At 37.7% G+C, this 23868-nt stretch overlaps 1 protein-coding gene across 5 annotated transcripts in view; it reads left to right on the plus strand.

The window, feature by feature from the left end:
* The window catches only part of LOC129744889 (uncharacterized), a 161652-nt gene that overhangs the window by 87213 nt on the left and 50571 nt on the right, over positions 1–23868 (plus strand). The window lies entirely within an intron of this gene.

Here is a 23868-nt window from a genome sequence, read left to right on the forward strand (position 1 = left end):
CCTTCATTCATTCAAAAGGTAGGTTCGAATCGATTTCGGCACAACCATGACTGAGTCGGGAAATTTTTGAGCCACCGTTTCTGGTGGATGCAAATGGAAAATGATGGTGCGACCAGATTATTTGTTGCGCTACTGTCTTTGTATTTTTGCGAGAGCTTTTTCTCGATTAGGCACAGTTTAACAACTTCATTGGTATGGCAATAATGGGATTTCGCTACGCCCCCATCATTGGAGGTGTGCACAGAAGGAAGACTCGGCTTCGTAAATCTTTTTTAACTGTGTGCGATGTCAAAATATCTGCATACATAGGTATGGACGAAAGAAATGAAAGCCATTTGGGTTGCGGTTTTACTTAATGGACTCTAAAGGCAGACAGACGACTTCGGTGCAAAATTAGCTGGTGCACTCGCTTATGACGATTTAAGCTAATTTTCAATCCTTTAATCGTTACCGGAGCTTACTTAAGCGAACACTTTGAAACGCTCTCCATTTACAAAGCATTTTGGCAAGATATTTTGAGGTTGCCAATTTCAATTAAATTGGAATGATGGCTGAACTTTTTGCAGAAGTAGACACAAATATCAGCAACTTAATAAATCTTCTTACATAATGTTGTAAATTTCGAAAATTTTGCCTTTATTTACGTTAAAACAGTTTTCATTTTGCACACATTTTAAAAAGCTTATAGAAGACTCTACCGTATCCAACGCACTATTGTCGATAAAAAATCGACCGGGGATCGAGAATAACTATATTTTTTTAAGCTTGCGAACAAAATACACGACCAAATTTTCAAGTTTTCGACAATAATTTTCCCTAAAAACTACAAATTTTCATTTTTGAGCTCATATGTGTCAATATTCTATCAAACGTATATTAAAAAACCTAAATTTCGATAAAAATTTAAATTTTAGGCAAAAATGTTAAATTTCAAAAAATATATATAAAAAAAATGTAAAAATTATCCAGAATTAGGCTTATAATCAACTGACAACACTGTGGCAAATATCTTAATTAGAGCATAGTACTTAAGGTGTATTCCTTATGATCTTTTTCATCACAGACAAAATGAATTTTTGAGTTTAGTAAAGGAAGCTACAATTCAATCATTTGACAATATATTTTCCCTTTTCATGATTTATTTGGGTGTAATTTTAGGGAAAAATTTGAAAACTATTTGTTTTGATAACAATTGAACGTATAATTTGTTTTGCTTGCAGAAAGCGCTTCATTATTATAAAAAATATTTTATTTTGATGTTTTTTCATTAAAAATTGTTTTTTTTTTTCAACATCGATTTTCCTTTTTAAAAAGTGCTTTAGGCTTATAATATTTTCATATAAATCACTGTTGTATGTCACAACGTGTTTGAAAACTTTAATAAGCAATGCAACCTTTCTTTCAATCCCGATTCCAATAAGATTTTCGAATAAAAAATGCTCATTACCTTTGTAGCGCAGATTTTTTATTCTCAATAAAGCTAAGAGAACGCTCACTACAGACTCCAGAAAAAAGTGAGAAATCCCAAAAACACTCAGTATTTTATTTAAAAAATTTTAATAATATATTTGCTATCACGTAAAACCTCGTCACATTTCTGGAACCTATGAAAATTGATTTAATCAACTTAATGGATTCATCAAGGAGCAACAATAAATTTTAGAACGATTATATTTTAACTTTTTTCGCTCAACTCAAAACAACAATCTGTCATTGATAGAAATGATCATAGAGAACACACATTTGTAACCGGGCTTTTGTTGATTTGCTATAGTGTAGCTAGTATTTTTATAACTTGTTCTAGGTAAATCATATTGTTAACTATCAGACCCGGCGTGCTTTGCTTTAGCTTCCAAAAATCACTAAATTTGATCAAACTTACTGAAATTTTGTTTTTCTGTGGGTATTTTTTCAAATCAAATTTGTTTGGTTTATCTTCATCTTTTTTTCGATTCCGCTCTGATAAAAGGTGTTTAAGTTTAAGCTTAAAAAACATATATGGCTGCCCCGTCACTGCTGGAAGAAGGTAGAGGGTTCAAATAATCTTACCAATTTTTGTATCCCACACAACCATTTGGTGGGTATATAAAATTTGCAACACAAATATACGTGCAAATATACGTGTAAACATATCGTTTATAATGCAGCAAAACCAGTATATACGTATCATTTTGGAGGCCTTATAGGTACATTACCACACATATTCTTGATTTGGATTGTATTGTCGTAATATAATCATGCAATGTATTTAAATACGATATAGAATATGCATGGGACACACATTGTACGTACAGATATACGAATTGTCTCAATAAAACATGCAATGCATTTGAATACGATAAAGAATATGCATGGGCAGCACATTGTATGTGCAGATATACGAAAATGAGTTTAAATAACATTCATACGATATAATCTGTAAAGTAATATACGACTTCTGGTTGTCTGGGATATCCCCAATGGAAAAAGGGAGGGATCTTAAAGAACTATATAAACAATTGGTGCAATACCCTCCTTTGTTTTGTTTGTTTTCATTTGCTCTTTTAGTTTTCTAATTAATAAAAGTGTCATAGACATATTTTTGTATTGAGGGTCAGCATTAGGCAAATGGAATCAAATTTGGCATGGCAAGGTACATGCCAAGTTTGATTCCATTTGTTTAATTAGTTCTTAAGTTATGAAATTTTTTACAAGGGAGCCCTACTTCTCCCTCACATTCCGACCACCCGAAGGAAAGAGGGATACTCAGGGCCGTAGGAAGAACCGACTCATGGGGGGGGGGGGGTTTAATGACTGATTTTTATCTATGATTTTTTGCCCAACAATGCACGAAAACAGAAAAAAATATAAAAAAAAGTTTGTAACTATATGGTTATTCATTCTTAAGTACTTTTCGTATTAATTGTACTTTTAGAAAATTGCACAGTTAGAAAAATGTAATCTTACATTACACGTAAAGCAACCATCGCTGGAAAAAATATGAAAAAGAGTATAGCATCTTTGTATTTGCGAGGAGATTTACATGCAAATCGCATGCGAATCTCACGCGGTTCTAATATTGAATGCTCTTTCAAGAATATTTACATGAAGTAGCAGGTACAGCACACATTGTTGTCAACAAAGTCTTCGGCCGTTTGCTGGTTGTTCCTGCGTATTGCCTTCTTCAAATTGAATGGCTCAAAATAATTATTTAAGGTTAGTAAAACGTAAATTAGGATCAATCAATTCATTGTATGAATAAAATTGATTACTAAAAAAGATCCATTGATGATGTTTTTCCGTTCTGATGTTTATTTTTCAGAAAACAACAGCTTACTTCGGATGCATTTCGATGCTAAATCCACGGATGGAATCCTGCCAGATGTGAGAATAGAATGGCAGAAAGCCCCGACTTGCTTAGCCTGCCCACAAACAAGGCTGTTCAATTCGCAAAACATCATTTTTTTTCGGCTAACAACACGCCATTCGTCGATGTCGTCGTCGGGGGAAGGTAACAAAAAATCGAACTCTGTGTGATCTGATGATAAAGTGTTCTTGTTTTCTTGTTCAATTTGAATGTATTATGATTAATAAATTTGTTATAAAAAACTCCAATGTTTTCTTATTAGATTAACAGCTGTACTTGAAAGTGATATTGGAAATGTAAACCTACAGTAAACATAGCAGTGAAATTGGGATAGGAAGTTTACATTTATTGAAAAGTATTGTTACATGAAATTGCCCGATTCCTTTCTACCCATGTTGTTGCATGTAATATTACGTGGATTTTTCTAAGTGTGTGGTCCTATACCTAAAAGGTGAGCTAAATTCGCTTTCATCGATGGTTAAAATCTTTGAATTTGTTTAAAAGTCTGGTAGAAAGTGTTGATTTCGGCATAAAAAAAAGCTTTTTAAGGAGAGTGTTTCATTTCTGAAAAAAAAACTTAACCTTTAATGAAAATAAATCATTTTTTCAAAAAAAAAAAAAAAAGTAAGCGAAAAAAATCATGAGATTTTTGGATCAAGCTTTCTTGATGCAAACTTCAACCAATTCAATGATTTTGGTATGAAATTTGGCTTTTAAAAAAACTGCAATACATTGCGGACCAAATACGAGATATCATGACTTTTGGCTTGCCGCTAGTATGCTAACATAATTCAAATGTTATGAATCTAATAACGAAACCTCGTTCTACAAAATGTACCAAAACACAGTATTTTGTTCATTTGTTTCTGAAACATAAAATGACAAATTTTGATGTCCTTAATGTGTTAATAATGTTGAATAATATTCTGGAAAAATATAGATTTTTTTGCAGATTTTTAGGTGAAGATTTAGCTTTAACAGTAAATATTTTTCATAGAAGAATAACTTCCCTAATGAAAACCCTGTAGATGATTTTTTTAGTTTGGGTTTTGAGGATAAAAAAAAAAACTCAAATTCTGACTTTAATTTGTAATTTTCAGCTGAATTGGGTTTACACACTAATTTTGTATCAAAAATTGAAATCTGGATTTACTAAGAAACTAAGATTTAAAAATTCAGCATTTTTATGTAACGGCAAACGTTGTGTTCAATTTTGTCCAATAAAGTTTAACACTTGAATTCAGTCAATTCGAGTTATACTTCGAAGTGAGCACACTGTTGGCAAGTGAAAAAAAGAAATTTTTCGTTTGGTCCGCAATATTTTATGTTCATGATCTCTTGCATTGCTCAACAATTTATGTAGATTGTAAAATACATTTACAAGCTAAACCTTTTACTGTATTTTTAATCTGCATTCTGAATCTTATTTCTGAACCTGAATTCGAAAATTGCGCTTTGAATTTGTATCCGCATTTCCATACGATTTCTGAAAAGTATGATTTCCGAATCTAATTCCAGATTAGAATTTTATGAGCCAAGTTATAAAGCCGTTATTCATGAATCTATTAATTAAATTCGTTAGTTCAGGTTTAATCTTAATTAACTATTAAAATTATTTAATTTTAACCTGCATTGTGAATCAGAATTAAAATATGAATTCACAAAGATCTGAATCTTACTTTTAAATTTTGGATTGCCATTTTAAAGCTTTAATTTTTTTAATTTTGTGTAAAAACTATGTTCAAGAATTACAAATTTGAATATAAAAAAAATTCTTCTCTTTTTTCATATTCGGAAAACTATTATCAAAATACTGAAAATGCATATCATCTCAAAAACCATAATTCAAATTTGATATGAAATATAAAACCGAATTTGAACCAGGATATCGAAGCAGCTTTTCATTTCTAATTTTTTATGATTATTCGAACTGAAAATCAACAATCCTGATCTGGATACAGAATTCCAAATTCGATCAACTTTACGATAAATACACTTTTTGTTAATAGAATTATGGAATCAGAACCTCCGAAATGGGTTTGATGTGATTCGAAATTTGATATTCAAACCTGAATTTCGATGAAAAATTGAGAATATTTTGAAAAAGTGTAGCACAATTTTGGACTTCGGTTGGGATTTTGAGGTTTTGGCATTAGTTTTAAGTCTAGATTGTTACTGTTGATTAACCTTACTCTATTATCATAATTTGATTCGTTCTAAATTTAAAATTTTGAGTGTAGAGTAGAATCTCTCGCTTGATGTTTTGGATCCTCATGGGGGGGGGGGGGGGTTAACCCCAAACCCCCCCCCCCCCCCCCCCGTTCCTACGGCCATGCTCTCACTCAATTACTCTCATGCCAAATGAAGTTCCATTTGATCGATGAATTTTCAAGATATGCAAAAACATGTATGGAAACCTCTTCTCCCTTCCTATCATCTCATTGGGAGCAGGGGTACAAAACATTCATAGTCATATTTCTCTCAAATAATCTCTCATGCCAAATTACTCGATTACTTCTCAAGTGATACAACAAATCTATGGGGCCACCCTCCTCTTTTCCGACCTTCCAGTTGAAAGGAGGGAGCTGACCCAAAAATTCATAGAAACCTTTTTCGAACCCAAATACCCTTTCATTTATATTTTATTTCCATTTGAGCGATCAATTCTCAAGTTACGCAAAAAAAAATTTCCCTTCCTGTCATGCAATTGGAAGTAAGGAGGCTTACCAAAACTTCTAAGACACATTTCTCGAACTCAAATACCCTCTCTTGACAAATTTGAGTTCATTTAATCGATTAGTTCTCAAGTTTTACAAAAAAAATAGTGTGGGAGCCCCCCTTTGCCTTTGATCCTGACCACTGCAAAGAGGGGAGGGAGTAAAAAACGTTTCTATAAACATTTATTGTTCCCAAACATCCATGCCAAATTTGGTACCATTTGTTTGATCGGTTCTCAAGTTTTGCAAACATTTGTCTTTTGTTTTGAAGACCCTTCCCCCTTCCAATGACGGAGAGGAGTCTGGAACCAGAATAGGAACCTTCGCTGGTCTCAAAAGCATCTACTGCCAAGTTTCAAGCAAATCGGTTCAGCGGGTTTTGAGTCCATAAGGAACAGACAGAAAGATAGACAAAAAAAACCATTTTTATACATAAAGATTTTCAAAATTTCTTCAAAATTAAATATTTTTACCCATACTTTAGATTAAACATATTTTTTGTCAAAAGTGTTCGAATAACTATTTATTTTTGAAAAAATCCTCATACTTCTAGCCTCAAAAATGTAAAATTTGAAGTTGATGAAAACGCAGGTTTCAGTGGTGGAATAGAGTTAATATTTATTCCCTTTCGTAAATCTAGTCATTTAAAAACTACACAAATCATTAGTGATTGCTATTGCTGCACTCTCCACTTATCATATTCCCTATCCGGGAAAGTACTCATCGCTGAATGAGTAATCCTATAAATCTACTCAATCCTATTCGCCAACACTGCAGTGTTACTGTTAAACACAGTTTTCGAAGGTTTGCTTTACAATGTGATGATGGGAACATTTGTACCGTGTACATCATCACCAACTGTCATCAGCGATCATCAATGATCAATCGCTATTGTTCTCAATTGACGAATTGACCAAAACAAACGTAGAACCAAAACAATGTGTTTTGGTTCGTCGACGGTGCAGCAGAATCTTCGTTTACCTCTGCAGGATCCGAAAACCATAAGTTCAACAGATGTTTTAAGGAACAAAAATTAGTTAAAATTTGAAACTTTTTTTTTGAGTATTTTGTTCACAAACCTTCAAATAAAAGGGGGTCTAGACCTCTCGTTCATTTTTTTTTTCATGAATATGACATTAGATAGGCGAGGATTTCCTTTATAATGTGGCAAGTTTTCAGAAATTTCATTTTTTTTTTCTTTTTGAAGGTCCAAAAAAGACACCGTTTCCTAAACATGTTTAAATAAATCTTTGTCTTCTCTTGGTTATGACAGAGATTTGCAAAATATGAATATTCATAATATATATTTTGCTATCTTTAATCAACTGAAAAGAGAATTTAAAGGAACCAAAGGATAATCAAGAAAAAATAATTTAGCTGCCTTAACTCGTAGTTATTATAAAAATACTCCCCCCTCCCTCATTTCTAAAATTGAAATTATGATTTTCAGAGACTTGAAATAAAATTATCATAACATTTTCCAAAAATTCTTTCGAATATTTTTTACAAAAGTTATATGATGATTTAGTCGAATTGAGATGTTTGAAACTAAACAAAAATAAAAGAAAGAAATCATTACGTAACGTTGTGCAAACCTCTTTGCCTTCCCCTTTGTCACAATTCGTAACGCTCGAGCTCATCCTCCACACTCCATAGATGCGCTACGTAATTGAAGAATGCCCTCTTAGCTGCAATCCGATGAGGTTCATGTTACAAAGCAAGAGCAGGATCAAGGATTTGAATATGAATCTGATTCTGAATGAAGATCATAATCAAGATCAGGGTCTGATTCAGGATTTTATTCAAGGTAAGGTTCTAGATTTGGATCTGGATTAGAATAAGGTTCCAGATCAAAATCATGCATCATATTTTTTTATGTTTGCATAACGTGCCACTTTCAAGTTTACACCTTTTCTGATGGACATCAGCTCCAAAACCCGTATTGCAACCAGCATTAAAATAAGGATCAGAAAAATAGTTGCTATAAGGTTCAGTCTTAGGATTATCCCTGAATTTGGATTTATATTGAGATCTGGGTCTCGATCTGTAGATCTAAACGCAAACCTCAATCTAGACCAGAATTTAGGTTTGGATCTGGATTAAAATCTAAACCCAGATCTGTGGGTATAAAATTTTTCTAGGATAACTAGGATCAACAGAAAAACAAGAATCAGTGACGGATCAGGGCATGTAGCAGAATGACGATCAAAATAAGAATTGTGATTTGAACCAAGATTTGAATCTGAGTCAGGACCAGGAACAAGAATAACATTGATATTACAACTTGGATCACGATCAAACGATGTGCCAGGTTTAGACCAAGATTTGGTAATCGATAAGTTGGATTTTGATCCTTCCTTTCGTTTTTACCATGAAATAGTTCAATCCCATTGGGATATACATATTCCAAAAAAAAAAAAAGAAATTTATTAACAAAATACTTGATACTCTACTGGACACCAGGTTGTATTGTGGACACCAAATCTCGAGCCATTAATTTTGGAACATATTTATATTAAAGCTTTAATTATGAAAAATAAACTCAATACTGGGAAGAGTTGTAATGAAAAAGTTTAAATGTTTGGTAGATTGCTCAAATCACTGCCTTAAGTTTTTCCCATCACTGTATGATTTTGACCGGGAAATGCCTGGCTTTTATGAAAAAAAAATCCGATTAAAATCAGGGCATTTGATTTTTAATTATTGAACCCAAAGCCCGGGAAATATCCAGGCGAATTTGAAAATAATACGGAACTTATTCGAAACAAACCAAACACAAAAACACACGTAAAAGTATTTTTTTTTATCGATGTAAAACAACAGATTTTGAACCATTTTTAATTTTTGGCTTCCAAAAAAAAGTTTATTTTTGAATTGATGAATCTTGCTGAAAAGAGTTTTTGGATATAAATATAAAACCAAAAAAACTTTAACATTTCGTTTGATTTTGCAAGCTTAGTTCATAAATCCAAGAAAAAATAGATTTTTTCGACGCAATATACATAGATAAGGTTTACAGAATTTTTTCAGCACGTATCCGGGCCGGGAAATCTGGGCAATTTTATCTTAAAAACCTGGCAAAATCCGGGCGTTTGATTTCAAAATTGACGCCCAAAAATCAGGGCATTATCCGAGCAAATTTTAGCGAAACTCAGAAATTACTCAACAAAACTCAAGAAAGAAAAGGAAATTTTTTTTTCATCAAAACTCATCGAAAGATTGTATTTAAGGCTTTCTGTTCTATTCTATTCCATAATTTTTTATTAATGGAGGATTTTAACCAACTCGGTCATTCGTCCTCTTCTTTTTTAGGCTTTCAAAAAACGTTTTATGACTATTTTTATAAAACGAGTTCAAAAAATTTCCTTTTGGAAGTATGAATATAAAAAATTTACAATAATTTTTTTTGTTTGATTTGCCAAAAAAAAGGAGAAAAAAATCCGTACAAAATCCGGGCATTTTTCAATGAAATCCGGGCAACCCCGGACTTTTCCTTAATTTTGTATTAAATATCCTGGCAAACCCGGATAAAACCGGGCAATCTGGTAACCTTAAATATAAACAACCGGACCTTTTCAAATTTTGTTCTAAATATCCGGGATTATCCGGGTAATTTGGTTAGCTTAATACATACTTCGTTTTTTTTGTTTAGATTATAGTCGTTTTACCATCTTTATGGCATTCGCGACTCTTTATCAACGATGCAGTTGGCGGACAATTATTAAAAAACTTATCCGGAACAACTGTGTTCGATGTTTACTCTTGGGCCCGAACTCATAGACATCGGCTCAGGAGGCAAAATCTTTAAAAATATACTTTCCCGTCGTTAAAATGTTCAAAACATCAATTGGACATAGTTTCAGACGTCGTACGAGCTTTCGAACAGAGATATAGTGCCATTTTGACCCCTAATTTCACAATATTTTGTACACCATCCAGAAAAAACACTTTTTTTGGACTTGAAAATTTGACTCCAATGACCCCTTTCTTATGTGGTTTTTTTTTCGAGAAATCAAATATAGATTTTTTGAGTCAAGGGGGGGTAAATAGAAGATGATACGATCTATCAAATTTCAGAATCAGCCATGTTGATTGCTCGTTACGTTTGTTGACTATTATCCATAGCATAGTTGAGACCTAAGCTTGCCTTTTCATTTTAAAATACTGCTAATTTGTAAACAAAGATAACGAGCATCACCCCATTTCACCACCGTCTCCACGCCTACTTACTGCAAAAGTCAAAGAACCTAGTAATTTTATGACCTCGGTTTGAGTTTCAACACGCTGAATCCAAAAAATTGAGTTATTGCTGATTTAACCCTCGATGCTGCTTTATTTTTTCAATTAATTCCGAACAACATACGTGTGTTCTGGCTTGCAAATTTTAAACCAAATGAGATTTATCCGGTGTGATTATTTCGACAAATTGGAAAATCGAAACGCATCGGAAAATAGAGTTATGGCCGTTTTATCCACAGTTTCCCAACATTTTTAAAAAGCCATTACTCCAGTATCCGATGCTTGCGGTGGCTCGAATAGCCTTTGATTAATTTCTCGTAAAAAATACACTAAATAAGTCTCAATTGGATTAATTTTTTTTAAATCCGAACATGTTTTTTTCTGAAATAATAAAAAAAATCTAAGGGAATTGAGGATAAAACAGTCATAACTCCATTTTACGATGCATGCATTCGATTCCTCAGAAAAAAATCACATAACATAGGTCTCATTTCGTTGATTTTTAGTAAGTTGTCTCAGTACGAACATGTTTTTTCTAAGCTTTATTAAAAATGTATTGGAATCGAGGGCGAAACTGCCTATTCTCCTTTTTACGATGCGTGCGGTGACTCAAACAGTCTTCATTCGATTTCTCGAAAAAAAAAATCACTTAAGATAAATCTCATTTGAATTAAAAATTTCGAGTCCATACATGATTTTTTCATGATTAATTGAAAAATAAAGAAGAATCAAGGGTAAAAACAGCCATAACTTTATTTTCCGAAGCATAAGGTGGCTCAAGCAGCCTTCATTTGATTTCTCGGAAAAAAACACAGAAGGTAGGTTTATTTTTTCAAAATTTTCTGGTCCAAATCAATGTGTTTCTGGATTGTGTACAACATATAAGGAAATTAGGGGTTAAAATAGGGTTACCATACGTACTCTTTTAAGAGTACATGTACTCTTTTTCGATCGAGAAATGAGCGTACTCTTCTATTTGTGAAATTTTACGAAATGTACTCTTTTTTGTGAAAGTAATTAAATAAAACTTTCTTATACAAATTTACTTACTTCTTCCGATACATAAATATTGTATCCTTATAAATACAAGAGATCCAACTTTTTATGCATTCGTTGCACTTCAGGTTCGCTTATTTTGTTGAATGTTTCAAAGGATGGATACCAGTGGAAGGAATCACGAGTACGTTCACGATTTCAATCGGGATTTTTCGTTCGAAACAAGCGCCTTTGAGTATGCAATGAACTCCCGGACAGTAGACAATATGCATAACAACAACTTGCTTAAAAGTATAGTGCACAAAACAAACGCGCACGAATCAGCAATATTGTTTTCAAAGAATAAAAAAATACGCCTCTATAAAAAAAAACTATTTGCAGTTGCAGTGCAAATGCAGTTTTTTATCATTTGTTATCGAAAACATTGAATAATCCAATTTAAAATTCTGAGCATTTGTCATGTAAGTCACGTATCTTGGAACAAATTGACGATTTTTGAATAACCAGAAACATCATGGTTTTTGATTAAATGGTGTTTTCTTTAAAATTTTTATTTTTTTCGCACTGTACTCTTTTTGGCGTTGCAGGATATGGTAACCCTAGGTTAAAAGGCACTATATCTCCGGTTTTAAGCTTGTGCAGCATATGAAACTATGTCCAACCGTTTTTCCGGACATATTCATTAAAGAAAAGTATATTATCTTGTATGTGGTTCGTGTAGGAAGGAATTTATTAAATTTTTCACGGCTTATACACTATTTTCCTAATTGTGCGCTGTATTTCTGTTTCTCTCTGGAATGTTACAAATTTAACAGTTTTGGAGACTTCGTAATGTTATACCAATAACTGTACAATGAAGGTGAACTACATACTTTCTGAATTTAACTGTCTGAATTTTTGGTCATGATCTTCAAAAAAATTCTTAAAATTATATCTCAAAGTCCGACACATAGCTTCAAACTTCAGCGTCGTTAAACACTGGAATAAAATAACTTGACCGTTTTGTAGCTGATTTACATTCTTTTATAAATTTTTCTCTTAGATGTTGAATAACATGGAATGCGTTATTATACTCTCTGGAAATTCGTTTTGAGTCTAGTTATGAGGTTTCTAGAATTGTAAATTTTGTACAAATCGGTTGATAAACAAAAGTGAGGAAGCGATTCCAAGCGAGATACTTCCTCCCCTCCCTATCCGAAAAACCACAAGATGGATTTTTTTGTGTGGGCCTTTAGGGAGCGTTTAAACAAATGAGATGATGGCATATTGATACTCTAGATCGGAAAAGGGTTAATATTGTTAAACCAAATTTTATTGACCCATTAATAAAGAGTCAACTTTTTTCCCAAGAAAATTACCATTTTTCTATACAACACTTTAGATTGTTACCCATATACAATATTTTTTATTAAATGATTTTAAAAAAACTACGTTCAACCACAGAGAAAAGTTTCTAAACTCTGGCCCTATGTTTTTCGAAAAAAGTTGATACTCAAAACTTATGAAGAAGTCCTAAGGAATATTTTAGGAAGTATAGATTTCGTGACTTCATACGAAATTCAAGAATTTCTTCGTTTTTTGTGGGTGTAGTGAAAATTCGATTTCCATTGTTTAAATATTTCCTTCAACAAACCAATTTCAAACACAAAAGCTACTTGGAAACCTCAAGTATCTGTCAAATGTCATTCAACTGAGTTGACATTCAAATTTGTAAGCAAATCTTAGCTAATCGTTATCTACGAAATCAAAACAAACAGTTCATAAAGTGCCTCAAAAATGTACGTCCGACGTCAGATTTTCTGGTTTTATAACAGCTTGCCAATCGAAGCAAAACCGGAGCCCCCGAAAATAGTTCGGCCAGTTTATCGATGTTATGTCATTCGGCAATTCCTCACAAGTGCCACAAAATGAGACAAGCACCCGTAATCTTTCCCCTATCTGCGTTGTCTTGTCGTAACACGTACGTTTACCAAAGAAAAAGGCGGATAGGAAAATAGGAAAAGAAAAAAAAACAAAACATAAACAACGAGACGGCCCCAAAAGTCATCGACGACCAACAGAAAGGCAACCCAAAAACGTTGGCCTAGTCATCGAGAGTCACCCAATGAATGTGCATCACCGATTTTAAATTGCTTTTCTCTGACCGCGACTTTTCGGCACGTTTACTTTTTCAGTCAGACACACTTTTGTAAGGCAGCCAAGTTGCTGCTAGGAGTCCTCAAAAGTTGGTCAACATTTTTTGGCGTTCGGCCTCCCCAGAGTGTGGGGTGCCAAGAAAGAAAAAAAAGGCGAAAGAAGATGGCGGAAATGACCCACCAAAATGCGATTGAGGAAACCACGTTCAACAGAGGGAGAGAGAGGAAAGATCGCGGAGGATTTACTGGAAGTGTGTCGATCGAGTGGCTCCGGCAAAAGAGATGGAGCCGCGATTTTCTTCATTTCCTCATGCCGAGGAACCGATCGTGTTGCCTGACTCAACTTGCAACGAATGGCACGTAGTCGAACATGTGGGTTGTTGATGGGCCAATTTTACTCACGTGTGGCGAACTTTTTTTTTCAGTTTTTCATCCATAGGCATCTAGCTAGGCCAATCGATGGCGTAATCGTGATGCCAATATGGGAACATTGTTATGCTGTAATCGTGATTATGCTGTAGGGGGTTTGTATTGTCTTTATTGTGCTTTGGGTTTCCGTATTGGATCTAGCGAGTTTATCTTCTAAGAATTGATTGGTTGAATAAGGATAAAAAAAATGCGATTGGACTTTTTTTTTCGAAATTTTTTGTCTGGAACTAGAACAAGGAAAGTAAAATTGATGTGTTTGAATAGTAACTTTCTCCATATTTCTTTAATTTAAATAATCGGATGTAAACGTTCAAAACTACATTAAACACTTTGTTTATATTGTTTAAAAGGCATACACCATCTTAGCCTATTTAGACTCAAAGACTGAAGAAACGTGGACAACTTAAGATTAACATTTAACACCCAGTACTGAGATGGGAATCGAACCCATGCCTCAGGTGGTCCATGCCATTACCGCGTCACCACTCTAAAGGGTGATACGGTCAAAGCTTGGTCAAGGGAAATCGCGTGTAAATCGGTGAAATCGTTTATTTAAAAAATCAAATTAAATGTCTTTATCAAATTGATTTAGTATAAAGTTCAGGATAAATATTCAGTTAGGCTTCCGCTTTTCCAAATCCGAATTGCTGGGCATTACGCTTAAACCCTGCCATCAGATTTTGTACAGCCACCTTGTCCACCTTCTTCGCCGCAAGAAGCCAGTTTGCCTTGAACTGCTGCTCATCCTTAGCAGTTTTTTTGGTCTTCCTTAGGTTCCGCTTGACAATAGCCCAGTATTTCTAAATTGGGCGGAGCTCTGGCGTATTGGGAGGGTTCTTGTCCTTGGGAACCACCTGCACGTTGTTGGCGGCGTACCACTCCACGGCCTTTTTACCGTAATGGCAAGATGCCAAATCCGGCTAAAACAGTACGGAACAACCGTGACGTTTATTCAAACACTCTTTCACGTAAATTCCTTGGTTGACAGTCCCGGAAGCTATGTAAATGCTGCTTTTCAAGCCACAGGTACAGATGGCTTGCCAAACCTTCGCGAACTTTGACAGTTTCATGGGCTTGAAAATATCTGCTACTTTTCCCCTTCGTTTTGCCGTACAAAACTCCTGTCCCGGAAGCTGCTTGTAGTCGGCTTTGACGTAGGTTTCGTCGTCCATTACCACGCAGTCAAACTTCGTCAGCATCGTCGTGTACTGCCTTCGGGATCGCGCTTTGGCCATCGTATTCAGTTTATCATCGCGATTTGGAATCACTACCTTCTTGTAAGTCGATAGTCCGGCTCGTTTTTTGGCTCGATGCACGGTTGTAGACGATACACCCAGCTTATTTGCGGCATCTCGGAGAGAGAGGTTAGGGTTTCGCTTGAAACTACCAGCAACTCTCTTTGTCGTCTCAGCGGCTTCCGGTTTTCGATTTTCTCCCGATCCAGACTTCCTGGCTGTCGACAAACGTTCCCCAAACACTTTAATTACATTTGTAACGATTGATTTGGGAACTTTTAGCGATTTCGCCAGCTTTGCGTGTGAGTAGCTCGGATTTACGAGCAACATTCTAGCAACATTCTACACACACACACACACACACACACCTTCAAAATGAGAGGTGTTCAGGTTTTTGAAATGCAAAATTGAAAGGGCGATTCCACTGATGATTCATATTAATCACCCTAGTTTGGGCATCACTCCCTTTCGGAACCTTATTAGTAAGAAACGAACCGAGTACGAAAGCACCAACATATCCTCCAGAGCGTCATGCGAGTAGAGTCCGCACGCGTTCCTTGCCGAACGACGACTGAAAGGATGGTTGACATTTTGGTATCACTTTCTTCCTCCGCGTGCTCGGTTCAGATTCGAACCAAACCAGACAAGAACGAGCCGACGATCGTTTGGATTTGGTAACAAGCAATTTTGCAAACAAACATCGTCGTTGGAGGAACATACATTTAGACCCGCACAAGGAGGATTCAAGCGTTCTGTAACTTGCAAGCTTGCAAACGTACATCGCATCACGGCGCTGCAAGCAAGCAACTTGCAGACTGTAGCTATCTTCGGAAATGATTCTTTCTGTTCGACTCAAGGGATTTTATCTTCGGGCATGCAAGTTTGCAAGTGATCTAAACTTCGGAGAATCGTTTGAATTTTTCGGAACGTGCAGTCAAAGGATTTTATCGCGCGGTTGATTTTTACTTGCAGACACGTTTGACGTTCTGTACGTAAGGGAGAAAGAATCAGTTTGCAACTTTGCAAGATGATTCTTTCGTGGCTGACGTCGGGCTGTAAGAATCGGCACAGCATGTAGCGTAAAGGGATCTCCTTGCACCTCTGTTCGGAACACATTTCTCAAAACGTCAAAGTCGAAATGCGCAGAAAAACGATTGAAAGTTTTTAAGATTCCGACAAAAGCGCTGTTGGCCCCATAGTTGTTCAGACGAATGGGAAAGTAGAGTTGCAAATGCTGGTTTCTCAATCCTCGGGGTCGTTCATTGAGAGGGATAGCCTCCAGCAGCGTGGAAGAGTCTATTCTCGATGTCAGCAGGTCAGCCACAACCAGAGCTCGAGTAGCGTTCCTTCGAACTTGAAGCCTATCTAAGTCTATGAGGCGGCAGCGATTTTCTTAGCTTGGCAGACAAAACGGATCGTGCCAATTTAAGTGACGCAGGGCATAGCGCAGGAAGCGCCGCTAGATAGCCTCGATTCGTTCAGCTCCGTTTTGATAGACGGGGCACCAGACAGCTGATGCGTACTCGAGAATGGAACGAACTATACAACAATAAATACTTTTAAGGCAGTACACGTCTTTGAAGTCTTTGGCCATGCGAAACAGGAATCCAAGGTTTCTAGAAGCTTTGTCAACAACAAAGTTCGTGTGAGTCTTGAACTCCAGCCGTTGATCGAGGATAACTCCTAGATCGTTGATATGTTCTACTCGGGTGATGGTTTCGCTTCTAAGGATGTACTCCGCACGAAGAGTGTGCCGCTTACGGGAAAATGATATAACCGAGCATTTGCTGCGGTTCAACGGCAGGCAGTTAATGCCGTCTTGGTTGTTTATGGCGTGAAAAAGTTTCAGGTCATCAGCATAAGCCAGTTTTTTGCCTTCAAGGAGCGAGAGTGCGTCATTGAAGTAGATTACGAAAATTATCGGTCCTAAATGGCTTCCTTGGGGTACTCCTGAGGGGGCAGGGAATTGCCTGGAAAAGGATTCACCAGTTCGTACGGATAGTTTCCGTCCTGTTAGATAACTCTGGAACCAACCCAGTAGAGATCCACAGAATCCTAAGCGTCCGAGCTTTGCGATTGCAATATAATGGTTCACCTTGTCGAACGCAGCTGAGAGATCAGTGTAAATGGCGTCAGTTTGGATCTTCCTGGCAAAGCAGTCTTGAACGAAAGATGTGAAGCTCAGTAAGTTGGTAGTTGTGGATCGTTTAGGCATGAATCCATGCTGGTCGTTGGAAATGTGAGGCTTGCAAAACGAGAAAGCAGGATCTATAACGACCAGTTCAAAGAGTTTGGATATCGCGCATAAAGCTGATATCCCACGGTAGTTGCTAACATCTCTCTTGGTCCCTTTTTTTATGGACAGGAAACATATGAGCTTCCTTCCACAGTGTGGGAAAAATTGCGTTGTTCAGCGATGATTGAAAAATATATTTGATGAGAGTCAGCAAAAGTAGCATAAAACGCTTCAAAAAAGTTGCTGCTATACCGTCCGGGCCCGCAGAGGAAGAATTTTTTAACTTTGCTGTCGCTTTCAAGATGGCTGCATCTTTAATTAGGAATCCATTCAAAGATGAACCTAGAGGTAAAATATTCCGGACAGCCCTGGCTAGTTGCTTTGAAAAAATGCCCTCGGTGGTAAAAACGCTTGAGAATTTCTCGGCGAAGAGCTCACAAATATCGGGGTCGGAAGCAGCTGTGTTGTTGTCCAAAAACATGTGGGACGGGAGCCCTGTTTCTTTCCACTGATTTTTCACGTGCTTCCAAAAGTGAAGTTTCGATGGAGCCGATTAAGATAATTCTGGTAGCAGCACTTACTGGTCTTTCTATAAGTCGAGTTCAGTTTGCGGTATACGTTTTGAGCGTAGAGCGACTTCTGCTTGTTGCAGTTACGAAGGGCACGTTTTTTAGCTGTCTTCAGTTGCCGCAGTTCTTTAGTGACCCACGGAGCCCGTAGATAAGCACCTACGCTACGTTCCGGTACTTGGCGATCGAAGGTGTAATTAAAGCTATTCGTAAATGTCTCTGCAGCTACGTTGGGATCAGAAAGATCGAGCTCGACTTCCCATTCGATGGATTTCAGAACGCGCAATATAGCCTCGGAATACATATTCTTGAAATCATTATAGTAAGACGTTTTCTCAATGGGAGAATATAACCTAGCAGCACCGAGTGAGACCACTAGAGCTGGGTGATGTAGGACATCTTTGACGAGTGGAGCGGGAGCTAAATCGATCGTCGGAATTCTGAACCCTTCGTTAACAAAGCAGAGGTTAAGCATCCTGCCGTTCTCGTTTTCAATGTAATTTATCTGATATAGAGTCGCTGTGCTTAAGGCATCTAAGTAGACGCTGCAAGGTGCCGTGAAAGAAGAACGCGCATTATCTGGAAACAGGAATCCGCCTTGTGAAAAGCACCATTTCAAGCCAGGAATGTTAAAGTCACCGATGACGAGGATGTCATCTTCAGGAGAGCAAATGGAACTGACTTTAGCAACGTGAAAAAGATTCAGCTACAACCAGGTCACTGGATCGATCAGGAGGCACGTACACTACGCACACATAAAGTTTCCGATCACCAAGATCGATGCGGGTCCAAAGAATTTCCAGATTAACCCAAGAGTCGTCTTCAATAAGCATAGAGTTTAGATTTAAAAGCAAGTAACACACCGCCTCCGCTTGATTTTTTGCTGTTGAGTGGACTTCGATCGCAACGAAACACTTCGTAATCAGAGCCGATAACCGGACTAGATAGAGTGCGGTCGTTGAGCCATGTTTCAGTAAAAGCGGTAATGTCGTAGCAGGAACACGAAGTGGCGAGGAAATAGTCAATCAAGCAAGAATTGACACCTCCAACATTCTGATAGTGAATATTAATCGATTCGGCTGGTTCAGAAGCAGAGCAGGAAGGACGATCACTAGAAAGGCAAATTCCATCAGACGGAGAAGGACTGTCGATGACATAATACTTGCCAGATAACGCAGGCTGGAGAACCTCTTCACCACAGACGAACTCAGGGCCGGGACGCTGGCTGAAATCAGCGCGACTGAGTCGAAGGGCTCAGGGGTCTCCGTAATTCCTAGTTCGTTGCTTCCCGCTGCTGGAGGCCCAGAAGAAGTCGGAGGATTATCGGAGGATTACCCGGAAGATTTGACGGAGTACATCTGTGGTAGAGTGGAAACAGGATACGCGAGGGGCATGTTCTTAGCATAAATTGGTACTTGTCTGGAGAAGAGGCCTGGAGAACCCCATCACCTCCAACGAACTCAGGGCCAGGACGACTGACGACGCAGGCAGGAAACAGCGCGACTGAGTCGAAGGGCTCTGGGGTCTCCATAAAGCTCAAGTCGATGCATCCTGGTGTTGAATCCCAAGAAGAAAATGCCGAGGCACTTGCGGGCAATAAATGCTGGTAGTCCTTGAAGCGTCTGTGATGGTGTAAAATATTATGACACAGAGATAATGTTCTCGAAGAAAATAAATACTTGCCTGGGAATGCAGGCTGGGGAGTCTCATAACCACGATCGAACTCAGGGCTGGGACGGCAGATGACGCTGGCTGGAAACTGCGCGACTGAGCAGAGGGGCTATGAGGTCTCCAAAGTGCTCAATTCATTGCGTCCCAGTGCAGAAACCCAAGAAGCGGCGGCTACTTCGAAGACATCGGTGCTGTAGAAGACCGAACCGTGCTGATTGAATTCGGTGTAGTTGCTTCCACAGTCGGCTGGATAAGTTGAACCAATGGGATAGGAATCATAGGCCGTCGGTTGAAGATTTTTGGCTGATCCAGAAATTCACGGAAGAGCACACCCGAAGGCCAGGTCGTTGGGCACAATGATACATTTTTGTAGACTGGGTCTAGACCGATTTTAAAAGAGACGTATTGTCTGGACGAGCCATCTACGCCTTTTGGAAGCAGTCGTTTCACTTCTACTGGTATAGATAAGTCCAAGCAGCGGGATACTATTTTGCCAACGTCCTTATCTGTTATCTGGGGCTGAAGTCCAGCTAAGTATAGCTAGAATGTAGGTGTCGGAGGGGGGGGGGTACAATGAAAAGGACTGAAAGATCGGTGAGATCAACAGACTTCGTTCCAGTCATTGTAGAAGAAAATATGATACTCCGTCGTCTCCACGGCGACGCTTAAGGTTTGGTGATTGATGCGATGCGGTGTCGCTTTTCGTGGAGGGAACGAGTGAAACGTCTTTGGAGGATTTTGCTTCAAAGCCATGTCATCAACTTTTTTTTTGAAGCGTCAGTTTTTCAAGAACAGTACCGGGGAAATTTTTCGGGTCAGGGTTACCATCATTAATTGAAATGTTATCAATGTAATTACGGATGCTACGCCCGTTAAGCTCGGTTCGACATGGGGTGCTGATAAAAATTACCTTACCCTGAACAGTTCTCGGTTGAGTCGAATGTTGATCCCACAACACTGCTGGCTGATGTGAAAATAGTTGCCACAAAATCTACATCCGATAGGTTCCAGATCGTTTATCACCAGTTGGCACTCTCCACATAGCTTCTTCTCTTTCATGTTGGCCATTATGTCGATGAAAACTAATTTCGAAGATTTCTACAAACCTTCACCTGCACTTTACTCGAAAGGTTTTACAATCGACGTAAAAAAACTATTTTGCGTTCGTAGTCTGTTCAGAAAATTATCTGTACCACGTTGAGAGCGGGACCAGGTCAAAACAAACGACAATAACTTGTCGGGCGAGTTTCGCGATTGCACTGGTTACCGAGAAGCGTACAGGACACAAACGGGACAAATAAAAGCGCTTTAATCACTACGAAAATACGGAACAAAATGGAGCACAGTAGTACATACATTAAAAATGAAACGATGATGTTGTTTCGTACGTCGCATTGAATTTATTGATTTTCAATACCCAAGGACATACCCTTGTTAAACAGATAATGACTTTTTGCCAAATAGGATTCGAAGTTATGGTCTTCGACAAAGTGATTCAGCGGAAAATTTACTTTGGAAAATTTATAATTTGGCCTAAAGACCATAAGCAGACTCGTTTCCACAAAAGAAACAAAAATGATGTTTATTTTTTCGTACAAAATATTCAATTTGCCCATACAATCCAAAAAGTTCAAATTTACTCGTGTAAACGTTACTTGTAAATTCTGCAAAAAAATCATTCATGAGCTTCGAACCAAATCGAAGCTTTCAAGACTTCAGGGTTTAAGAAATTCAAAAATGACTCTAAATCGACTCAGTCAATTAACACATGTAAAAATTTGATTGGAAATCTACGATATGGAATTTGAGCAAAGATTTTAGGGGGGATTTTCTGGATTCGACGAAAGTGATGTCCTTTATAGAAAGAACATTTCAAGATTTAAAAATTACAAAGAGGAATAGGAAGTAAAGAGTAATAAAAGAAGGTGAAAGTTAGCGAGTAGATTTTTATTTTAAAAACATTTTCATCTCAAACCAAAGTTTTGAACAGCACTGATCTAGTTAATCAGTGCTTTTCAAAAAATATTTACTATACTTTTTTACTTACTAAAGGTTGATACGGTCAAAATTTGGTCAATATCAACTTGACGTATTTCTTTCAATTTTGCATTTAAAAAACCTGAACACCCCTCATTTTGAAGGTGTGTGTGTGTAGAATGTTGCTCCCATTTTGATTTTGGAATTCACTCGTCAGTTGTCAAAATGCCGTCCAAGCAAGAAGAGCAGCGTATCAAATTTTGCTCGCGCATCGCGGAAATCCGAGCTACTCGCACGCAAAGCTGGCAAAATTGCTAAAAGTTGCCAAATCAACCGTTACAAATGTAATTAAAGTGTTTGGGGAACGTTTGTCGACAGCCAGGAAGTCTGGATCGGGGGGAAATCGAAAACCGGAAGCCACTGAGACGACAAAAAGAGTTGCCGGTAGTTTCAAGCGAAACCCTAACCTCTCTCTCCGAGATGTCGCAAATAAGCTGGGTGTATCGTCTACAACCGTGCATCGAGCTAAAAAACGAGCCGGAATATCGACTTACAAGGAGGTAGTGACTCCAAATTGCGATGATAAACTGAATACGACGGCCTAAGCGCGATCCCGGAGGCTGTACACGACAATGCTGACGAAGTTTGACTGCGTGGTAATGGACGACGAAACCTACGTCAAAGCCGAGTACAAGCAGCTTCCGGGACAGGAGTTTTATACGGCAAAAGGAAGGGGAAAGGTAGCAGATAATTTCAAGCACACGAAACTGTCAAAGTTCGCGAAGAAATATCTGGTATGGCAAGCCATGTGTACCTGTGGCTTGAAAAGCAGCATTTTCATAGCTTCCGGGACTGCAACCAAGAAATATACGTCTGCGGCCTTTCCTAAAGAAACACGGTTGTTCCGTACTGTTTTGGCCGGATTTGGCATCTTGCCATTACGGTAAAAAGGCCGTGGAGTGGTACGCCGCCAACAACGGGCAGGTGGTTCCCAAGAACAAGAACCCTCCCAACACGCCAGAGCTCCGCCCAATTGAGAAATACTGGGCTATTGTCAAGCGGATCCTAAAGAAGACAAAAAAAACTGCTAAGGACGAGCAGCAGTTCAAGGCAAACTGGCTTTCTGCGGCGAAGAATGTGGACAAGGTGGCTGTACAAAATCTGATGGCAGGGGTTAAGCGTAAGGCCCGGCAATTCGGATTTGGAAAAGCGGAAGCCTAACTGAATATTTTTCCTGAATTGTATACTAATTAAACTTGAAAAAGAAATTTAATTTGATTTTTTAAATAAACGATTCCACCGATTTACACGCGTTTTCCCTTGACCAAATTTTGACCGTATCACCCTTTATAACCCAAGCTTAACCAGAATTTGGAATGTGATGAAAGTGCTTCTAAAATAAAGTTCCATCAGATCTTTTTCAACGTTTTTGATTTCTTCTAACTTTCTATTCGTCTGTAGAATTTCATAATTTAAAATGTTCTTATTAAAAAGGACATCACTTTCACCTTTAAGGCCGATAAATTAATTAACAAATATAATTTAAGGTTAGTAAAACCTTCATTTAATCTATCTATCAAGTTGCAACGGTTACTTATTGAATCAACATCTGAGTCATTGAGCTTGGTTTACCATAGTTCCAATTATGCAGACTCCAGCAGCTCATTTACAATCATCTTCCGCCAAATTGCATTATTCGACAATCCGAAATTTCGTGCGAAAATGTTTGGCACCCATAAGTAATAAAAGCGCCCCAGTTATGCAATTGAGTGTCGGGCCAAGTTTTGTAAAGTTTTTAAAGGTACGCTTTTAACCGCAAACGCGCGTGTGTACGCGTATAATTTCGGCTGCCATTGCATTATACATTATTGTTCGCCTTTTCGTTGCCGTCCCTCGTTGGGTTACTTCCCGATGACCCAAAGAGTGAAACAAACCTAAGTAGATAGGAGGGTACGTGATCTTTCCGTGTGTCCAGTTCGATGTTGCTTTGGCTTGGCGAATGACCGACCACTTTACGACCTAAAGACCTCTAGAGGTGGTCGGTGGTCTGTGAAGTGCTAGTTTGAAGGTTGAACCGAACGTTTTCCGGGTCGAATGTTTTCTGTCCGGAAAGCTGGGGGTTTCCATTAAATGTTACGCAATGGCAGCTTCAAGAAACTCGGCCTTGGCGAACTTATGTAGCTTAATATGGGTTAATGTGGAAAACTTTAAAATGAACAGAGCTTTTCGAGAATGATAGAAAAAATTATTTCGTTGATGATGCTCAAAGCATTGAACCAATTTCTAATCATTGTTAAATATGGCAAATCATACGACTC

The sequence above is a fragment of the Uranotaenia lowii genome, chromosome 2 (assembly GCF_029784155.1).
Source record: "Uranotaenia lowii strain MFRU-FL chromosome 2, ASM2978415v1, whole genome shotgun sequence".
Taxonomy (NCBI): Eukaryota; Metazoa; Arthropoda; class Insecta; order Diptera; family Culicidae; genus Uranotaenia; species Uranotaenia lowii.